Source organism: Gnatocerus cornutus, unplaced genomic scaffold (assembly GCF_029298725.1).
Source record: "Gnatocerus cornutus isolate USDA-ARS CGAHR unplaced genomic scaffold, icGnaCorn1.1 ctg00000257.1, whole genome shotgun sequence".
Lineage (NCBI taxonomy): Eukaryota > Metazoa > Arthropoda > Insecta > Coleoptera > Tenebrionidae > Gnatocerus > Gnatocerus cornutus.
In genome coordinates, this window is record NW_028275576.1 from 5,001 (window position 1) to 11,060 (window position 6,060).

General features: G+C 47.9%; 3 non-coding genes across 3 annotated transcripts in view; all 3 read right to left on the reverse strand.

The window, feature by feature from the left end:
- The window catches only part of LOC148165650 (large subunit ribosomal RNA), a 4,040-nt gene extending 2,773 nt beyond the window's left edge, over positions 1 to 1,267 (reverse strand). The window contains exon 1 of the ribosomal RNA XR_015771288.1: positions 1 to 1,267. This exon is cut by the window's left edge and continues 2,773 nt beyond it. This is a non-coding gene — a ribosomal RNA (large subunit ribosomal RNA).
- A 658-nt stretch (positions 1,268 to 1,925) lies between these two features.
- Positions 1,926 to 2,082, reverse strand: LOC148165651 (5.8S ribosomal RNA). The gene has a single exon (XR_015771284.1). It is a non-coding gene; the product is annotated as a 5.8S ribosomal RNA (ribosomal RNA).
- Positions 2,083 to 3,698: 1,616 nt separating this feature from the next.
- On the reverse strand, positions 3,699 to 5,619 carry LOC148165652 (small subunit ribosomal RNA). Its single transcript, XR_015771286.1, has one exon. It is a non-coding gene; the product is annotated as a small subunit ribosomal RNA (ribosomal RNA).
- Between the last annotated feature and the right edge of the window lie 441 nt (positions 5,620 to 6,060).

Genomic DNA, 6,060 nt, shown 5'->3' on the forward strand with positions numbered 1-6,060 from the left:
TGAAACTCGTATGCTATGAGCGCCAGCTATCCTGAGGGAAACTTCGGAGGGAACCAGCTACTAGATGGTTCGATTAGTCTTTCGCCCCTATACCCAGTTCCGACGATCGATTTGCACGTCAGAATCGCTACGGACCTCCATCAGGGTTTCCCCTGACTTCGTCCTGACCAGGCATAGTTCACCATCTTTCGGGTCCCAGCGTGTACGCTCTTGGTGCGCCTCTTCTCGCAATGAGAACGAGACGCCCCGGGAGTGCGGGGCGGCAGCCGTAACGACCGCCCATCCTCCCTTGGTCCGCGCAAGGCGGACCTTCACTTTCATTGCGCCTTTAGGTTTAGTTAAATCCCAATGACTCGCGCACATGCTAGACTCCTTGGTCCGTGTTTCAAGACGGGTCCTGAAAGTACCCAAAGCTATAGCGTCGCAGATCGGCGTTTCAACGAGGTCTGTCCGAGAACACCTCAGCGAACAGCCACCCGGGGACGGGACCGGCACCAGGTCCGATCACCATCACGACGGGCGCGCTTGCCGAAGGTCGGACGCTAACTGTGTAGCGGCCCCGCGCCATCTGTATACCGTCGAGCGAGCCGATCGGGAAACACCACGGGTTCATTCGGCGAACGGCGAACCGTCCGAACGAGCTCCACCGCGGGCCTTAGACCGGCACTCAACGGATCGCGACGTCCTACAGGGGGAGAAGTGCACGCGTTCGACGGCAGATCGACAAAACGAAAGGTGCAAACGACGCGTACGCCATCTGTCACACGATCGTCCAGCGCCGCCATCGAGTCACGCTGAATCTCCCCTTTCGACCTTTCGGGTTTCTCAGGTTTACCCCTGAACGGTTTCACGTACTATTGAACTCTCTCTTCAAAGTTCTTTTCAACTTTCCCTCACGGTACTTGTTCGCTATCGGTCTCGTGGTCATATTTAGCCTTAGATGGAGTTTACCACCCACTTAGGGCTGCACTCTCAAGCAACCCGACTCTGAGGAGAGATCCTCCCGTTATCGGCAGCGGTCGCTACGGGCCTGGCACCCTCTATGGGCTGTGGCCCCGTTCAAGATGGACTTGGACGCGCCGCACGATCTCGGGATGACGGATCCTCCCTAACACCACATTTCCCGGCGTCCGGTTTCGGCCGCGGGATTCGGTGCTGGGCTTCTCCCTGTTCGCTCGCCGCTACTGAGGGAATCCTAGTTAGTTTCTTTTCCTCCGCTTAGTAATATGCTTAAATTCAGCGGGTAGTCTCACCTGCTCTGAGGTCGCATATGAAAAATAAAAATTTTTCATTCGGTCATTTCGACGATCACGACACGTCTCCCATTCCTTGCTATACGTGTTCGTCATTTTTCTTTTTAAAAAATGGCTAAGTTTACAGAAACGCTTACGATCTGACGTCTGTCGCGATTTGCATTACACGTCTCGGACACGACGACCGTCTATAACGTTCTCAACCTTAAAACGCCATTTTTTTTTTTAAATGACGACATGTTGAAGAAATAGGACGTGCTACGCCGAAAGACCAGCCAACAACTACAACAAGTAGTAGTTGGTCGCTTTCGCGTCTTAAGATGTCGCGCAAATTTACTCGCTGCACGAGAAACGCACACAAACACACGATTCTACGACACACCACGCAAGAACATGTGCCGACGTAAACACTTTCGTATTTATGATTCGCAAGGTGGACGTCCGACGGACTTTGTAAAAAAAAAATACAAAGCATACCCGTCCCGTCCTTTTTGACGAAAAAACACGCTCGAGTAAACGTCTCGGCACACGTTCGAGGCGTGCGTCGTTATATCGTGACGTAAGTGACGATCACGTACATTAATGAGTACCTATTCGACGCGTCGCAACACATCCAACACGCTCCGACGTTTTCGTCCGAAAACGAAAACCGAGCAGTCTTTGAAATTGACACGACCCTCAGCCAGGAGTGGTCCGGGAACATTATATCCGAGGACCGCAATGTGCGTTCGAAATGTCGATGTTCATGTGTCCTGCAGTTCACAAGTTGACGCGCAATTAGCTGCGTTCTTCATCGACCCACGAGCCAAGTGATCCACCGTTCAGGGTAATCTTTTTAAAATTTAAACGCTCGTTCCACAAGAACCCCGATCATGCCGATCGTCCAGCTGTCTATACACGTCTTGCAAAAATTTTTGCGTACGTGCGTACATCCGAAACGAAAATGATCTTCGTGGTTCCGAAACGTGCCACGTCTAAAATTTCGGTGTTGTGGTATGGATATTTATGATTCTCGCTCTTAATTGTCTTTCGTCCGTACTTTCTCGTCTGAAAGGGAACGCGATCGTCGGTCTCAGTTTTACGCGTACGAAAAAATTAAAAAAAATATTAACCCAAACACAAATTTGTATCCGCGCACCGAAAAAGAAGCACTTTTCTTTTTCACGCGGTCTCCGCTTTTACACGCAAAGTACGAGCATGTATGTGTGAAGATGGGACATGTTCGATACGATTTTAATTAGGAATTTGCCAATTTCCTTTTTCTCAGCAATAATTTTAATAAATAATGCTGCTTTCTCTCATAAACTACATTTTCGGTAGTTTTCCTTTATTGTGTCTTTCATTTAGTGTGCGTGTGTCAAGCACTTTAAAAAGTGTGACGAAGAGACGGTTTTTGATCGATCGGAATCAACACATCATTACATCATCGTACTCGTTATGAAAAAGCGAATTAGTATCCGCCGTAAGCGAAAAGAGATTTTCGCGGGCGGTCTTTGTGTTCGTGTTTCAATTTTCTTTCTATATTTTTTCGTCGCCAAACCGAAGACAGATCGTGAATTTTGACGAAAAAATCTATAGACGTGCCAGACTGAGCGTCTAACATAAAATCCTCAAGTTTACCGTTCTATATCGTGACTTAATGACGATTGACGGTGTATATAATTTTGAAATGGTGCAGTCGTACGCTCCGTAAAGAGAATTTTACCGTTTCTAACGAAATCACTTTACCACATCTACCAAAAACATTAAAAAAGCAAGGTGTGATGTGTGTGTGATCGCTCGTTTAACGGCGCTTTCAAAAAACTCTTTGAAGCGTCTAACGACGAACATCATTCACGCGAATCGTAAAATCGGGAGCGTTTCTCGCCGGTCCCGTAGCCGGGCGTAAATCATTTAAAACCCACGGAGTCGTAACCTAATTCGACACCTGCGATTTTCTTCTTTCTCGACTACTCTGCTACATCCTCTCCGTGTGTCCGAAAAAAGAGGACTTCTAACGTCTTTCGACTTTCGCGGTGGAGTTCACAACTTTCCGCGATCCGGTCGAAAAACCGAAAGCGTCCCTCCTTTTTTCCATCATTGGAAAAGATCGAGAGATAGTACAAAAAAAATCAAAAAATCTAGGTACCCGAAGAAACAGCCGTATGCCCGAGCGAATTCGGTTTTTCTCGTTCAAAAAAGGTGAAAAACTCGATCGCAAGGACCGGCGCTGCGGGCCAGCGTAACGCTATTGTTTTTCCGAATATGTACGATTCGTAGTTCAAAACGTCGTACACACGGTGTTTCAAAAAGAAACAAGCAACGGCACGACAAAAGATCGTGCCGTCGACTCCATGTCATCGACGACGGTGTTGTAAAAACATAAAGTGTACATCGACACGATCAAATAAAAATGCATAATAATAAATTATACATATGTCAAAATTCGTGTGTACGAGGACACGTTAATGATCCTTCCGCAGGTTCACCTACGGAAACCTTGTTACGACTTTTACTTCCTCTAAATGATCAAGTTTGGTCATCTTCCCAGCGACATCGACGACGTCGAAACGCCATCGCGTACCGGTCCGAAGACCTCACTAAATCATTCAATCGGTAGTAGCGACGGGCGGTGTGTACAAAGGGCAGGGACGTAATCAACGCGAGCTTATGACTCACGCTTACTGGGAATTCCTCGTTCATGGGGAACAATTGCAAGCCCCAATCCCTAGCACGAAGGAGGTTCAGCGGGTTACCCGGACCGCTCGGTCAGGGAGGACACGCTGATTCCTTCAGTGTAGCGCGCGTGCGGCCCAGAACATCTAAGGGCATCACAGACCTGTTATTGCTCAATCTCGTGCGGCTAGAAGCCGCCTGTCCCTCTAAGAAGAATTGTTTGTACGCCGACAGTAAAAACCGCGCACGACCACCGGGCGAACCCAGGATCGACGGGCCTTTGGGATGTCGAAATACGCCTATTTAGCAGGCTAGAGTCTCGTTCGTTATCGGAATTAACCAGACAAATCGCTCCACCAACTAAGAACGGCCATGCACCACCACCCACCGAATCAAGAAAGAGCTCTCAATCTGTCAATCCTTCCGGTGTCCGGGCCTGGTGAGGTTTCCCGTGTTGAGTCAAATTAAGCCGCAGGCTCCACTCCTGGTGGTGCCCTTCCGTCAATTCCTTTAAGTTTCAGCTTTGCAACCATACTTCCCCCGGAACCCAAAAGCTTTGGTTTCCCGGAAGCTGCCCGCCGAGTCATCGGAAGAACGTCGGCGGATCGCTAGCTGGCATCGTTTATGGTTAGAACTAGGGCGGTATCTGATCGCCTTCGAACCTCTAACTTTCGTTCTTGATCAATGAAAGCGTTTTTGGCAAATGCTTTCGCTTCTGTCCGTCTTGCGACGATCCAAGAATTTCACCTCTAACGTCGCAATACGAATGCCCCCATCCGTTCCTATTAATCATTACCTCGGGGTTCCGAAAACCAACAAAATAGAACCGAGGTCCTATTCCATTATTCCATGCACACAGTATTCAGGCGAAGTTTTAGCCTGCTTTAAGCACTCTAATTTGTTCAAAGTAAACGTGCCGGCCCACCTCGACACTCAATGAAGAGCACCGCGGCGGGATTGAGTTGGGCCGCCCTCTCGAGCTAAGCCCACCGGCAGGACGTCCCGCGGCACGCCAGTTGACACCGCGAACGATGAACCGGCGGCGCGGGACACAGATTCGACTACGAGCTTTTTAACCGCAACAACTTTAATATACGCTATTGGAGCTGGAATTACCGCGGCTGCTGGCACCAGACTTGCCCTCCAATTGATCCTCGTTAAAGGGTTTAGAGTGTACTCATTCCGATTACGGGGCCTCGGATGAGTCCCGTATCGTTATTTTTCGTCACTACCTCCCCGTGCCGGGAGTGGGTAATTTGCGCGCCTGCTGCCTTCCTTGGATGTGGTAGCCGTTTCTCAGGCTCCCTCTCCGGAATCGAACCCTGATTCCCCGTTACCCGTTACAACCATGGTAGGCGCAGAACCTACCATCGACAGTTGATAAGGCAGACATTTGAAAGATGCGTCGCCGGTGCGAGACCGTGCGATCAGCGTAAAGTTATTCAGAGTCACCAAGTTGTACGATGACGGAGACCGCCACCGATTGGTTTTGATCTAATAAAAGCGCTCCTTCCGTTTCCGGTTGGAGCTCTGTTTGCATGTATTAGCTCTAGAATTACCACAGTTATCCAAGTAAATGTGGGTACGATCTAAGGAACCATAACTGATTTAATGAGCCTTTCGCGGTTTCACCTTAATTTGGCTTGTACTGAGACATGCATGGCTTAATCTTTGAGACAAGCATATGACTACTGGCAGGATCAACCAGGGAACTGCGTTCTTGTTTTAAAATAAGAGAGTTTTAGTCTTTCTTTCCTTCTAGTCATATAAGCTACAATAATCGTAGAATTTCGGAAAGACACCTGCTGCTCTTATAAAAAACTGAACACTTTCCTATTATTGTTTTGAAGAAAGTGTGCGTGTCTGCGAAACGAAAACCTCGTAAGAAGAGACGTAACGCCACGCGATCTTTCTGGATGGAAAATTTTTCGACATTTTTTTCACATCATCCTTGATTGAATCTCCTGCAACAATTTTATTCTTATTCATCCGTTCTAAGTTGTCGTCGTCGTCGAAATAAATAATTTGTACACACTTCGGGGTACACGTTTGTCAAAATTCATGAAATGCAACGTAACATTTTTACTTTAATAAATTTTTACAGTGCATTCAGATCGACTAAACGAACAACGACGGATGAATTGATTTATGG